This window comes from Acyrthosiphon pisum, chromosome A2 (assembly GCF_005508785.2).
Source record: "Acyrthosiphon pisum isolate AL4f chromosome A2, pea_aphid_22Mar2018_4r6ur, whole genome shotgun sequence".
Lineage (NCBI taxonomy): Eukaryota > Metazoa > Arthropoda > Insecta > Hemiptera > Aphididae > Acyrthosiphon > Acyrthosiphon pisum.
Genome location: NC_042495.1, coordinates 90,686,620 through 90,703,793, shown reverse-complemented (window position 1 = coordinate 90,703,793; position 17,174 = coordinate 90,686,620). Strand labels below are relative to the sequence as shown.

The 17,174-nt window shown below is 34.4% G+C and overlaps 1 long non-coding RNA gene across 1 annotated transcript; it reads left to right on the top strand.

Moving 5' to 3' along the window:
* The first annotated feature begins 289 nt into the window (after positions 1–289).
* On the top strand, positions 290–16,737 carry LOC115034304. The gene is made up of 2 exons (XR_003839663.1): positions 290–424; positions 16,179–16,737. It is a non-coding gene; the product is annotated as an uncharacterized LOC115034304 (long non-coding RNA).
* The last annotated feature ends 437 nt before the right edge of the window (positions 16,738–17,174 follow it).

Genomic DNA, 17,174 nt, shown 5'->3' with positions numbered 1-17,174 from the left:
TGTGTGTGTGCAACGTCGTGACTGGGTCGTTTCTGGTCGGGCCGGCGGCGAAACGAAAGAAAAAATCTAAAAAAAAAAATTCATAAAATATATAATAACATATACATATACACACGTATAATTTATATATGTATACACTGTTCTCCTGCAGCGCAAAGCTACATATATATATATACACATACATATTATATATTGCTTATATATATATATGTGTGTGTGTGTGTGTGTGTGCGGCGCTGCAATGACTACAACGGCGGCGGCAGCGCATTCGTCCTGCCAACAACACGGCGGCGGCGTGTTTCCCGAGCCGGCGGACACGCGGCGTGTTGTAGGTATATACGCGCGCGTATATAAAGTGCTCCTGGTTTATGAGATCACGACGGCGGCAGTGGCGGTGGCGGAGACACGATGCGCGAATATATAGGTAGGTGCAGCGGTCGTAGTAGTAGCTATATGTATGCAGGTATCTGGTATAGTCCTATATATATTATATAGTTGCAGCTATGTGACGGCGGCGAGGATATATTGTAATAATAATAATATCATATTTAATGCCGGCAAACGTGTGTGAGTCTGTATAATATTATTATAATAATATCTTAACGTTTGCGAGAACCGTCACGTTATATCGTCGCGTACAATATAATAATATATAAATATATATGTGTATGTGCCATGCATGATATTGTGGACGTGTGGCGAAGTAAAATATATAGACCGCTGCACGTAGTCTATTTTTTAACGTTTAAGACACGAATTTTCCCAGACTACATTTACGAATTTTGTGCGAACGAATCGCATTATAATATTATGTGCATATAGACACCGTACTTGTTATAGTTATGACTTATGCGGTACCTACTGTTATATATTTCTTTATATAATATTATGTATATGGGTAAACGCAAACGACATTTTTCAGAAAGATGTTTTCCCGCAGAACGAAAAATTTAATCAATAATTCGAATATCGAAAAATTGAGATGTCCTCGGGGTCCGTGAAGTGCAGGATCATGCGTCCTCGCTGGATTATTATTCAGTTGTTATCTGCAGGATTTATGGTTTAGTTATGTATTATTTTATGTTACAATATTGTCTTCAATTTTAAAAATTATATTTGGAATATTTAATTTAATTTAAAAACAATTATATAAGTACAATATAAAACATAATATATAATTTAAACACAAAAATACATTTTATATTAAAATATCAACGTAAATTTATAAGTACTTAAATTAAATTGTATATAAATATTTTGTTTTTCAATTAACGGTTATGAAAATTATAGTTGTAGCAGTTAAAAATTAAACCACCCTGTCCAACAGCCAAATTGTTTTATACAATGATATGTTGTTATAATAACCTTCGCAGTTAAATATTGTCGTTATCGATAAAACGTACACCTATATATATGTTTCAATGTTTTGCAATGTTTTACTGACTACATCGGTACCTATATCATGTATAATATAATAATATAATATTCGACGAGACACGTCGTAAAAGTTTCGAGCCCAGTCGTTTAAAACAAACGTTTAAGATTTTATTTTTTTTTCCAGTTTCCCCTGAATAATGCAATGATTTTGTGAACCGCCAAACGTCGTGAATTAAAACGAGTGATGTTTTTTTATTTCATTATTTTTTTATTAATACCCGAACGAGCCAAAATCCGTGAAAAAATTACACAAGTTTTTATTTACGATCGAATGTTTTTTTTTTCTTAATTTATTCATTTAAAATGACACTTTTTTTCTCTCTGCAGTTTGTTTGTTTAATACAAATTTTCATTTAACAACTAGTCCGTGAATGTGTCAGTTTAAAGTTAAAAACTCGTAAAACGTTTCGATATCACGTAAACGATAAACGATGAGCGTTGGATTCGATTAAAAAAAAAAATTCGTCGTCTACGCGAGTCCGTTGGAACGCTTGGTATACATCGGGATAATCGTTTACACATCAGTCGAACGCAATCGGTAATTGTCAAAAGAGACGTTCGGGTTTCGGTGTGTGGAATTCAAATATATGTAGCTAATAAACGAAATCGAGTGTCTGTGAGTCTGCAGCAGTGAAGGTATGTCGTATGTGTATGTGTATTTATTTTCGATGGAAGTTAATAATACGGCGACCCGTCTCCAGCGTGTGTGTATAATATGGTCTCTTCGATCGGAACACGATATTATATAAGTACTGCGCGCGGATGACCGATTGAATTTATGACCGGCCTGTCTCACACGTCCGTTTAGGTACGCGTTTACGCCTTCGTCCCGCGCACATAACGTAATAGTTAACGAAAACGAAACAAAAAAAAAAAATCCGTCGAATACACATTATAATATAATAAATTATGTGTGCGATGCGTTCGGGGAAAGAGTATCAAATGTCCGTCGGTCAAAAAGGTGTTTAGAAAATAAAATAAAAAAATAACTATATTTTCCGACTTATATATAGTACCACGTGTAGAAAAACACCTTAGCTGCAGCCGCAGAACACCCAGGTGTAAAAATGCGCATATATACACGCATACCAAAAGTTATAATATTATACTCATATTCGACTTAACCCCAATGGATGATTCCCAATATGCTACCCCAAGCGCAAAACGTAAAACGACCGTGATCACATCACACGAACCGAATCGGATAATATTATTATTGAGACGGTAGCCCGTACACGTGGAAAAGATTTTTTTACTCTCAGTTTGTGGTCAGGTGGCTTAGAAAATTAATCTATAAATGCTAGAAAATACTAAATAGCCCCATATACTGGTTCTCCCCCTTCCCAACCCATAAATCATCATTGGTAATTTATTCATTTTCTCACTCCAACACAAAACATTATTATAATATGAGTCGAATGGCTGATATATAGGTATAAGATGGAGTAATATATGAAAATTGTAATATAATAATATATGTAGGTAGGTATATATTTAAATTTGTCAATATAATAGATAATGTTGAAGATTAATAGTTCTAAGTAAAAGTTAAATATTATTGTATACTGTATAATATAATATACTTACTATAAAGTAAAATATTGATATTTTGGTTAGGTACCTACCTATATGTTCCGAAATAATTAATAAAAAATCAAACGGTGTAATTATTAATATAAGCGCCACATAATACTAATCACTATGGAAACAACTACTGTTTGCCTACTTAACCGCATATTTATGTATATAGGTCTGCGCGTAGCTTAGGCCAGTGTACAACAAAATGTTATTCAAAATCTAATTAAAAATCTTAATGAATATAAATTGACACATAAAAAAATCATAAATAAAATATATAATACCATTACTTATATTATATTTTAAATTTAAATCACAAAAAAGAAATATCGACAATATGTGTAATTGAAATCAAAATTGTTCATTTTGATTTCATAGCTGCAGTTATGGTGTTAGTCATTTAGAGTACTCAAGAGTACTTATAATAGTAATATTATACGTATAAAGTTCAAACTCAAATATTGTAATATTAAACGTCACACTGCGCGGAAAATCGAATTGAAAAAAAAACATTTTAATACACTAATATGCGTATTGAACGACACGTTAACCCTCGCCGTGTCGATATGCAAGCTCGGCGTGTTTCTCGCGATTGACACGGAGTTCTTTATATAAATCATAATGCCGCCTTCGTCGAGGCAGGTGTACATATGCGAGCAAATCGCGCGCGAAGCGTGTTAATACATAACCATGGTTATAAACGTGGCGAAAAAAACCTCACCCAAATAGCTGATAAATGGATATAATATATCGTATTATAATATTATGGTGTCGCACTCGTGTGCGTATTTAAAGTGAGCGCGCCAGACGATCGCTACTGCGGATATATGGTTAATAAACGCGAAACACCGTGCGCGTATATTCATGACATAATATTTTATAATATATTATTATCGTTCAATAATGGTAAAATCGCGAAAACCGATTAAATGGAGTTAGCGTACTATGTTTTGTACACAGACACTTAAAGCACACGCCGCCGTGCCTATGTAAGCTTGAACGACAGTTTGTTATTGATTATGTGTCGCGTGTTCCGCACAGTCAAAACTCGCATAGGTATATATAAAAATAATTGACGAGTAATGCAATATTTAACCAAACCGCTCGTATCCGCCGCCGCCGCGCCGCCATAATTAAAAGTCTAAAAACATTTTTTTTTCTCTCTTCCCTTTCACCGTAAAAGAAAATAAAAAAAAAACACAAATAAATAAACAAAAATTAATACTATTTCACGTGAATGAACCCGTGAACGAAGACAGGAAGCATATTCTGTACATTATATATTTCATAATACGAAAATACATTCGAAGTAATGAGACAAAGATTTTTTTTAAATGTGTTTTTAATGTCGGAATATAATATGGTAGGTTTTTTTTTATAACCTTTCAGTTATTAATTAAAATCGCATAATAAAATTTGACTTCAATTTAATTAAAATGTATTTTTCAAAAACCGACTTTCCCAAGATGTTGTAACATTTTTTTAATGACGGAGTAATTAAGTTTCCGTATTTACAACCGCTTAAAAATAGTTTAGATTGCCATAGGACACTGCTGCAACGGCAATCCACCGAGTTAACATGTTATTGTATTGTGCGCATATGATTGTATACGAATATATATATAATATGAACGTTCGTCGATACAGAACTTCAAAACCGCTGTAACCTTATTCTTCCATCATCGAACAATTTCAAAATATTAAAACACTATTTTATATTTACTAGTCTACTACGTCGTATCGGTTGCGAACGAAAATCATACTATATATCGCGAGCTGAGTATACGAATTTCAAACAACAATATCTGCAGACCTATCAGCGTCCGGGCAAAATACGAATACTGTTGTAATATACACAACACAATATAATATATTATATAATATTGCGTACTACTTATATAGTCTTGTAGCAGAGGTTTCTGAAATTCTACGAAAATCCCTCGGAAAGTCCTTTGTACCTATAGCCATAAACATTATAATATTATTAAAGTTGTAATCATACATCACGACCGTATATTGTTGTTGTCATCTAGGTCACTGCGTCTATAACGACTTCATGATAATATTATTATTATATCAAACGAACCCATCGAGACTCGTGACGGTTTATTGAAATCTGTGGCCCTGCAGGGATCGACCGCGGTATAGGTACTGCAGACGTGTATATACCAAAGCCAATTATACATAGACGGTTGTCTGACTTAAGACCGTTACTCAAGAAAAACGGGTTCGAAAGTTTCCAGACCGTGCAACTTTCGGTACCTATACTCGTATAATATACGAAGGTATAAGACTTCCGCTCCCTCTATATGGCTTTGATGGCGTTTATAGATGGGATGAACTATATATAGCAGATTTGTTCCCTCCACGAACCGACTTCATATATTGTATACTTATGACGGGCGTCAATTATATTTAAGTATACCAATAATAACATTTAAATGTCCTTATATACATAATTATATAATATTATCGCTGTTCATTATTTTGAGTAAAATATCATCCACTCTCCTTAGAAATTCTGCAAACAGCAACTCGATCCTCTGATCCAATCTCGAATACTTAACTTTAACAAAAGTGCCCTACGTACTTAAACGATTCAGCAATAAAATAATAATGACAACTCTCTCTTTATTCGCTACTTCGATATTATATAAGGGGAATGTATGCGGCGAATTTCCGTATTTGTCTATACTCTATAACACTTTAGTGTTGCAAGCTGCACGTGTCACAATGTCACGTGTCACGTGTCACAATGTTCTATGTCATAGAATTAAGATGTGTTTAATTTCTGAAAACAGGTTTTAACTTTTCGTCAAGTCTATTTGAGACCGACTTTCCCACAATTTTGATTTAATTACCCCTCCAAATCCTATAAAAAAGTTATATTAAAAAGTAGAAACTAAAAATTATTATTCTTAAATTTTTTGAGAAAAAAATCTAGAGTAGATGTGGATAATATTAATTTTTTTCATATTTTTGGTTTAGGGAGGTAAAAAAATTTTTATTTCAGTTTAACAAAATATGTTGAATTGTATGATAACATATTTTTAATAACTAAAAAAAGAAATATAACAGATAAAAATATTTTATTATTAGTTGACAAATGTTATTATTAAAACAATAAAATTATGGAAAACACTACACCATAATAATATATTATATGAATTATTGTTACACAATATTTAGTATTATTTTGCCATAGCATATTGAGATAAAAAAGTGAATAGCACACAACTATTAATATCTATTTCGATACCTATAGTATATTATAATATCATGTAAGAAAACGAATAATACATTTTATCATTTACGATTTTAAAATATAATCATCGTTATTTCGTGTTTTATCTTTTTCCAACAGCCGTCAAATTTCACTAATTTAGTTATTCATCATCATTGTACATACATGTAAGCAGCTACACAGTACAGCTGACTTGAGACTATTAACAGTACATAGCTGCTTGTCGTAATTGAATTTTTGTTTTTATAAAATATACTTATTTTAACGTACCTAAATAATATAATTTATGAACTGTGCTTATAGTGAAACAAAAGTAACTATAAACGCACAATATAATATATGCGCATGTACATATAGACAGGTTATATTATACCTATCGGTTCGTGTTCGAGTAAGAAATATGAGATATGACTTAATCTATGACGAATTGTTTAAAAACACTGTAAATGCGATGGAAAGGTTCGTTTATTTTCCGCGCTATTATAATTATCTACATCCTGTGCATAATAATAATAATAATAATAATATTATTTATTAGTAATGTGTGTATGTGCATCATAATATAATAATTTGTACGTATTATTTATTTAAGTTTTTTAATAGTCATAATTCACAGTTTTTTTTATACCATCATAAGCGATAAGCCGCAGTTTTCGTAAATTTACATTACACAATATATCATTACGCGCACAACAGACTTGTTTCAAGCGGTGTTTTCAGATATTTTATTCAACCTACGACGGTGTGATTTTTGACATTTTCTGCACTCGACAAACAATATGAATTCGTCTTTTTGGTATATGCAATGACTATAGCAATGATATAATCATTTTTCAAAATTATTATTAAATAAAAAACATTGGCTATTGGAATTCGAGCAGCATTAAATTACAGAAAATTGTCTGTTATATTTTAATATTTTTATATAGTTATTTACATTATCAAATTAAAGTTTACAGTCAATATTATATACTAAAATATTTATTTTGAAGATTAGTTTTTTTTTATGAAATCAATGATATTTCAAGTGTGAGGATAGAACGATAGGTTATGGCTAAGGGATTCCGTTAATAATTAATTTTCCGGAAGTTTTTTGCACTAATTCTAAAATCTGCACAAGTATGTATAGAATTCTAAATATATAATAGGTATAAACTATAATTGCATATAATATAATAAACGTACCTTTATTTTCACAATTAAAGATATTGTAACCAGCTAGTATAGGTAGGTACCTACATAGACACACTAAAATAATATATTATTTAATTTATATTAAATATATGTGAACTATAATTTAATATATATTCTATATTTGAATATATACATTTTTATGATGTGCGCTCAATAAAAAAAATATTTAAATTTGTTGTTATTAATTATTATTATTATTCACATATTTTGTTTGTGTGAATACGACCAAAATACGACCACCTATATACAATACTTTAATATTATATTATAGTGATGTTATGTTAAGATTATTAACTATTAATACGTGCTGAATAATTGGTACCTAGTAAAAACAATATTAATATTTTTCATTAGACGATCTTAAATTATTCTTTGTTATACCTAAACGGTTTATGGCAATAAACCTCTTGGCCGTTTTTAATTGGAAGTTTCCCTTGCCAAACTTTAGTAATTATAGTTTACACACACACACACACGCGTATCCACGTATATTATGTGTATGTGTGTGTGTGTGTGTTCCAACACATTGTGTTCAAACCCTTGTGTTAAAGTTTGATCGGAAGTTTCGAGATTATTACTCGGTGCTTCCACGCGCGGCGATCATTTTTTCCACCGCGGTATTCTCGGGCTATAAATTGCAATGTGCGATCACAATGTGTAACGTTTATAATAGCCATCGAGAGCGTTAAAATCACCAAAGCACATTTACCTGTCTGCGAATCGTGTAGCATATTACCACTGCGCAAACCCCTTCGACGTGTGCACGATAAATAAAACAATAAATAACACTCGCATCTTTATATAATATTATTATAATAATATAATATTAATAGTATATGATGTAGCCACCGTGAGACGTGTTCACCCACGTATATTATATTATTATACCCACCCGCCAGACGCATTTTAATTTACCCGCCTCCCGCCGCCGCCGCGAACACTAAAACTTCTACAACTATTTGAATATTTGATGGAAATTAATAATTTAACTCGTGAAATATTTACATATACATTATATAATACAGCTCTGTAAATTGTTTTTACCGAAGAATGGTAAAATAATTGTACGATCTGCGCTGCAACAACGCGCGGTTTGTAAAACTAAAATAATATTAATTATTTTGTTCCTTTTAATATCAAGTTTTAATCGTCCGGATATTACTTAGATTTTCATATTTTTACCTAGATTCCGGTCACGGTACACGATATTAATATTGTACGTTTTAAACGTATACTTTTTACACATCGGTTCGTTTATAGTTTATACGTATAGGTAATACGATAGTCGATAAGGCTTGAATTATTATTATTTATTAGTGATAATTATTGCTGTACAGTGTGGATAATTTGAAACTTGACTTGAACCTGATTACGTTTGATACGAGCATATAGAGATTGACCTGATGGTTTTCTATAGTCAACCCATATTGTGCGCGTTATATAAGTGTGCGTTTAAATGAGAGAATTGAGCAGTTAGCACATACATAATTATACCGCACGAAGAAACTCGAGGACTGCGCCGAGGTCAACAAATTGTTCATTCCCCGTAAATAACTACAGTCGGTTAATTAATATTCACCTTTTTTCTCCCCTTTCCATCCTTGTCACACATAATAATATATACATTCCGATGGGTCTCTCATTACAATAATCGGCATCTAATTGAATATATTATTATTAGGTATTACCCGATAGCTGACTTCCATTCTGCACGTTAATTCTTTTATAGTTTTCTGTATGCGGTACTAAATATTAATATGGTGTGTGTGCCGTAAGTACGCCGAGAGTGTAAGTCGTATGTATCTGTTATAATAATATGTGTATAATACCTATCTAATATTATTGACCGGTGAGAAATAGGATAATTACAGTAGCAGGTATGGAATACTGCAATTTTGGCTTAGCCAATATTGGTTTACCGTCCGAACACGGTCGATGAATGAAAACATTTAAAGACGAAGGGGAAAAAGGCTTTTTTTTCGATTCGACGCTTCCCGTCCGTCCGGACGCTTTGATTTACATTCATCCCGACTCCATACAATATATAGCATAATATAATATTATGGTGGTAAGTATATTAATCAAGTTATATTATAATATAAGAAAACGAGTATTGCACGCGTCTTAATGTTTGTAGTATTTTATACACTTATACTTTTGGGCACACACAGGTCTGCACGTACCACACGTAATATTATATACATATTTTGTTTTCAGGTATTCTTATAAAATACTTTATCCTCCTGATTTATTATTATTATTTTTATTCGTTGCATTGTACGCGCTCTGCGTATATTACCTATACCTATCTATATGGACAGCTAACTCTCGCAGCAACGCGTGTGTGTATATTTTGCGTCCGTGTAATAATTATCGTCCGCCGAGGAACATATAATACAATATATAATACATATAATAGCATTATAACGATGACGCCGACGACGACCGAGTGTACAATAATATTATAAAAAGTGTAAATAATGATTTTGACGACACAAATATCAGTCGTTTTTTTTATCATCATAAATATATCAACGAGGGCGCAATTTCTACGAATTCGAACTTTGCCTCACCCATTGATAAGCGCGTGCTTGTAAATAAAATGCACCGTTGCAACGGCTCTATTGTTTTTACTGTTGCAGCCGCATAATCACTTGATCCGCGTGCAGCGTTTCCGGCGTGACCCCCCCCCCCCCCCGCGGTACGAATCGCGCGGACTTCTGGTTTATAATAAATAGTCGCGACCGCACAATTCCAGTGCAAACATCCACGGACAATCAGAGACGAGCATAATATATATGGTATAAATAATTCCGTGAAATCCTTCTACTGCTCTCCAAACCGTCGTCGTTACCTACCCATGTCGTATAACGATGATTATACGGTTCCCGGGGCAGTGTGAGCGTCCGTGGGAGGTGTTTATCTTTCTCTTTTCGGTGCCGGAACGATAATTAAAAAAAATTTTATCACTCACCTAACCTGCCGCCCGCCCGTCCACCAACACCCCGCAACCACTGACCGTTTCGCGGAATACAATGGGTTTTAATTGCACCCCGGCAATGGGCGCCGCGCGACGTGGAATGCGCTTCGGTCTGTGCACGGTAATAGAAAAGTCAACTGTTAAAAACTGTTTTTACAGCCCGTTTATTATTTTCTTCTGTTTTTTTTCGCGCACCGGATAGGCGCCTCCGGGGCAACCATCATTATTTTCTTTAAGGGTTCGCAGAGAGATAAAGGCGGCAATACCGCGTTAATGCGTTGTTGTTTTTTTTTTGTCCGTTCCGTTTCGTTTTGTTTTGTGTTGATGATAGTATACACTAACAATAAGTGACTGGACGACGGCGACGAGAATACGAGATTTTTATTATGCATCCGATACCGAGCGAAAGAAAAAATAAACTGGTAATAAAATTTAGGTTATATTATGATTTTATTTTTCCGAGACTACTGCTGCAGTACCTACCTATATAGCGTCTCGTATAATATCGACTGGGGCACTGCTGCAGCAACGGATTATGTTATATTGTTATTTTCATTGCACCTATTTATGTAGGTACAGTAATTCGAGAATACGTTTCATTGATTAAGCCAACGACTTCGGATCGAAAAATCGTGGATGACATTCGCTGCAATAGTTATAAATTGTATCAAACTATTATCAATCGCATTGAGTAGGCACTTGCACATAGCGCTAGTTATTATATAATAATAGTAATATGTATATAATCGGCGTATTAATAATATAATAGATATTGTCGAGATACGCATGCATTGAACCGGATTAAGTCGTCAGCGCCGCAATATACATAAGTACTTATTACAAAATAGTATGCCGAGTTTTTTGTTAACATTATGATTTATATAAGTTGTAAATAAAATATTCGGTTGGTAAATTATTTTCGAAATCATTAATCAAACGTAATTAAAACGTTGAAAGTATATATAATATAATAATAATATGCGCAATTGATTTTCAACGAGATAACATTAATAAATATGTTTGCTGCAACGATATATTATAATATTTCCTGTGTAGGTACAGCGTATACCCGGCGAACATTTGAATATCTGGTTAACGTTTTGTCAGTCAATCTTTCAAGATTATTCCAATCGAAAACACATTGGCATTTAACCAGTTTTTCAGAAAATATATTTCGACGCATAAATCTCCGCGGAGATCGATAGAATGATATAATAATAGTATATATATCTATACTCACTACCTCCTATTATGGCGGCTGGTGAAATGTATATTATTCCGATCAGTATGCACAATCAAAGTTTATCGAGTTAAAAAACAATCGCAGGCATTTTTACGCTACACTTTTCCTCGTGGTATCTACACCTACCTATACAATATCGTGGCGACGGCGGCGGCAACCGAAATATTCTCCCCTCGTAATGTGTTGCACACGTGTGGATGACCTTCGCACTAGACCACCGCACAGGTTGACGACGCGCATTTACGGACAAAATATAATACATAATAATATATACTTAAGTTTTAACTACGTATATAATATTATAATATTATTATTTCGTCGGCCGTGTTCAAAACGTAAACAGATATTGTTATGGCGTGTACTGCAGATCATAAGCGACGGAGGAAAAAAAAATTTCCAGCTCGCAAGGGTATATGCACGTTGCACAAGTGCGCAATAGTGTGCTCGTATTGGATATTATTATATAATAGGTACGTTATTATATTATACTTATTTCTTGTGTAATTCAATCACGTGCGATAAAATTAGCGGCTATAATATTATAGGTCGTAAGTAGTACTTACTACTATATACATATACGAACTATATACGACAACGACTACGACTATCGTTCGCTGCAGTGGCTTTCCTCGCTCATTATAATAAATCTTACGATATCGAATTCTTCGGTGCTTCGCTGTAGCGGAATGGTCTATACCTGCGCAGCTATTAGATATTGTATATTATGCGACTATAATATAATATTATTATATATTATAATACACGTCCGCGTACGATTGTTTCATTGGCTTCGCGACGTTAAAGCAAACGACTGCACGACCCGACTTACACATCACCGCCGCAGCGTATAATCTAATATAGTACGTTTCGTATGCACCTATACCTATATAATAGTACACGGTACATGGTATTGTACAGTTGCGTGTATTTTTACATATTCTGTGTATAATGATGATAATATATACTACCGGGCGACTCCGTAACCTGCGGAGGGAACAGCATTTTGCACTTATAATATCCGCGGCCATACGGGTGCTGTACTTGCGTTCGAAAATATGCGTTCGCGTTTGAGTCCGCCAATAAAATACCCGAGTGACTATGTATAGGTAGGAACTTACATACATGGGGAGAGGGGGGAGCTGACTTGTCGTTTTCGACAAACGCCGGGCATTATTTCTACATACCTACCGGTGCGGGTAGTGTACGCAACCACCAATGCAGTAAATTGTATGGGTTTCATTCATAAAACGGACGATAAAAAAAAAAAAAGAAAAACATCACATCCTATCGTTATTATAGGTACTTGGTTGTAATGTATTGTTGTGATCGCTTATAGTGCACAGGCTACAGGTACGCGATATTATTTACTAATATTATTACTTGCCTATTGATAATATTAAATCAAGGTATAGCCTGTATATGTAGATTACGATTAGACTCGTTATAGATGTACCCAGGTATATGGTGAATATTTTTCAGCAATGGTTTATTATATAATGTTGTATATACCTACGCACACGACTCGTACAGGGTACACGGGCACGGGGGTAAACGATAAAATTGAAACAAAGGAAACGGCGGTGGCGTCGGTCACGTAGTTGTATATATCGATACACAATATTATTACTATTATCATAATATTATTATAATAATAATAATAATATATGGACGCATAAAGTGTATTGACGGTTTGTGCGATGCACGTCGGGAAGAACGAAAAAAAAAATAGACAGTAGTGCGGGATGTAGCCCGAGGGACACAAGGCCTGTACCTATATATTATTATTATATACACAACAATATATTATGTATATATAAGCTATGTATGCACGTATATATTTATATATATATACGAAAGCCACGGCAAATCTTTGCGTAGGTCACAAACACACACACACACACACACACACACGCACTCATATTATTACGGTATATGTTATATAGTCGTCGGGTGTTAACGAACCCGAAACCCGAAACACGTGTTAATAAGCTGCGGTGCCTGGTCGATAATTAATGACGTGCGGACGACGACGACAGACGGACAACTGTAATGTGTGCGCCATAGACGACTGTTATATTATTATTATGTGTCCTAAAATATTAATATGAGTAATAGTCCTTCTTCGCTCCCATAGCGCTCGGCATAGCCTCTCCGTGTCTGTCTGGCGGGGCCTCCAAGTCTGCAGTCGCGTTCTCAAAGCGTATTTATGACAACCGTGCCGAACGCCGTTTTACCCTTGTGGGGGAGGGGGGGGGGTTGACTCGATATCCGACCCGGCTTAAGATGGGTTTCCACTAGAACATACGTGTACGTGCAGCATATATTGACCGGATCCGTTCGCTATATGAACGGTCTCACAAACGTTTCCCATCGGTTAAGATGGGTTGATCGGTTAGGATTGGTAACCTCATATATTCTTATGTTATCAATATAGAGCCGTGTACACGAAAAAGTTGAACTGGATCCAACTTCAAGGTGTCATGGTTAAACCTGTGGTAAGAACGTATAAACACTCTGATACATCAAAAGCTTACCACGTATACCAATCACAGAAAAGTGTTTTTATGCACGTATGTAGTGGAAACCCACCTTTTTAGGTCCACGGTCGCGGTGTCCGCGAAGCGAGAGCCAGTGACCATATATACGGTAACATCAGTGGTCATCGAAATAATATTATATATGGTAATCAATGTAATAATTAACGTCGACAAAACAGTCCGGAAGCAATTTTCACTTAACTCTTATAAAAGGTAACCATACCGTGCACTCGTTCAGTAATATGTGTAATATACTTACCTAAAACCTATACATGTGCAGGGCCCATCCATCAATAATAATAATAATAATATATGCACTGTTTGTATATATGTGTATGTAAAATAATGGCAATATTATATTCCTCCGGACGATTCCTTTGCTGCAGGACAATTACCGCGCGCCCGTCGCCAATCCGTTTACGCGGGCACAGGCCGGAAGTAATTCCGCTGCCGATTGTCTGATATTGAATTTCCACTCGGTCCAATCAGCTGCTGGCGAACCTTTATATTGTTCATGTCTCGCCCGAGACGGCCGCACAATCCAATATCGGCGACCCGTTTATTTATATTATACATGACGTATGTGTGCGCGCAGGCAAATGATGTGCGGAGTGCTTCAAAGGCGAACCGTCTATTTATTTCCCAGCGGGACGAGACGCGAATTTGCGCGGTCGGTCGCCGCGTGTCCGCGACAAATTGCCGGAGCTCTCCGCCGTTGCCGTTTCGCCTGGAATTCGCTCCCGAGGCTGTGCACACGATCAGTGGCGTATATAGAAACAATTTTTAGGGTGGGCTATATTCGATAGAAACTAGCAAGTGATCTATGACATAGAGGCTACTGTCTACAATATATTTAACAGTTTCCATAAATATATTCGTATTTGTTATTTTTCAACAGGCTAAGAATTATTATAAATTATAATAGAACCTAATAAAATATATTGTTGTTCTATTTAAAAAGACGGTAATTTCGGGGGGGGGGGGAGCCTGCAGCCCATTAGACCCACCCCCTATATACGCCACTGCACACGATCGACAAGCCTTTCCTCGCGTGTACCCACGTCAATTTGTGTCATATTAAGTAACAACTATGTGATATTATACGTGTTACGCGTTTTGGTGCCGGGGAAAAAAAAATTCCGATTTTGTGATATGATATATTGTATTACTATTATTGTTGTTGTCTCCGCTTTTTGGATGTCTGCATGATACCATAGACGCCGTGATGCAATTACATATAATTTCACTTGCTGGTTAAACTTTAAAATGGAACTATACCTTGTCTTGAGCTACTAGAACTAAAGTACAATTTCGTGTCGCTCGATACATGACTCGATCCTGTCCTACTCTTTCTATAAAATAAAAAAAACACCAAACATCATATTATTATATGGATGCAATAACCCAATGCGGGGACCGTATTGCGCAATAATTTAACAAAGCCTGTGATCCCCAAAGTAATCTTGTTATAATGGGTCCCTAATATTTACCTATATAATTAAACAGGAATAATTAGATCGTTAATTTCTTGTTAAGTATTTTTTTTTTTTTTTAATATTATACATGTACTATTATAGACGTTAATAGGGACAGCCTTAGTGGATTGGTATTAATTATTAATGTCTTGGCCACAAACACAATATAAACAATCCTTTAACATACACGAACAAGTTATTCGTATTTAATACCACCCATAATAAATAATGGATATTATGCTGGCTAAATAGTATACTGCCTAGTTATTAATTTTCTTGTTATTACCGTTTTAATTTTGTTCAAAATACATTTGTATAGTAAACATCAGTTTTTACTTTCATTAATAATTTATATATTTTTCCGATTACTGTTCTAATTTTTATATTCTAAAAGTTTTCCTATATTATTTTTAACTTTCTTTAGATTCTTTTCACTCGTAAATATAAGTTCATTTTATTTTAAACAAAAGACAATAATTACACTTTTTAGATTCGTAGTCGCACGCACATCAACAATATGAATGCAATTATTAACGAAGGATTATATCTATCAGAGCTGCACGGAACTAAAGACTGAAATATTTTTTATGCACCTACAATGTCTTAGCACCTTCAAGCTTCAAGAAAAGTTATTGAGTCCTGCAAGTGATAAGACGGTAAGGAATTATTTTTATATAAGTCTTGGTCAGTGCAAGTAAGCTAAACCAAAGATGTCTAAACCAGGTAAGATGATTTTATGTATTTTGTAAAATGTATATATTAATTAATATTGTCGTCCCCTCACTATTTAATCTCTACACCAAACACATCACCCACTATCGCCGGCCGGCGTCACACACACAAAATAAACACTTTGTTCCAGGACCGTAAAAAAATGTCTATAAATTGGTTTCGTGACATTTAAAACAGGTTGAATAGAGAAGTCCAATAGGAATAGTGAGTGGTTGCGGAGACTTAGAAATAGGAATTTGGTAATCTTTAAATAATAATAAATAAAATATAATATTAATAATAATCATAATATGATAAATATAATAATAATATAGTTATAGTTATAATATTAGGACAGTGTTGAATTTTAAATAATACATTTTACTTCTCCTGGACTTATAATGTTATGTCACAAATACAAATCCTTCAGCGCTAGTGGCCTAGCTCGCCTGACGCCTATCTGGAGGCAAAGTACGCTAAAATTCAACGCTATAGTAAGCCGAAAATGTGCGAACGCCGTGCTGCGACAAAATTTAAACCTATTCAATGTTAAATTCGATATTTACTTAATTATATTAAAATATATGTTTTATTGATATATAAATAACGAAAAATGTCATACGAGATAAGTGTAGTTTTCGCTGTACCGATCTGTGTAAATTACAATATTATTGTAGTCGACCGGCGTTCGCGTATTTTCGCTTGCGATGTGGATTAGGCCTACAGGGGACACCACAATAAAAAAAACGCGCCACGTGTAATACCTCATGGGTGG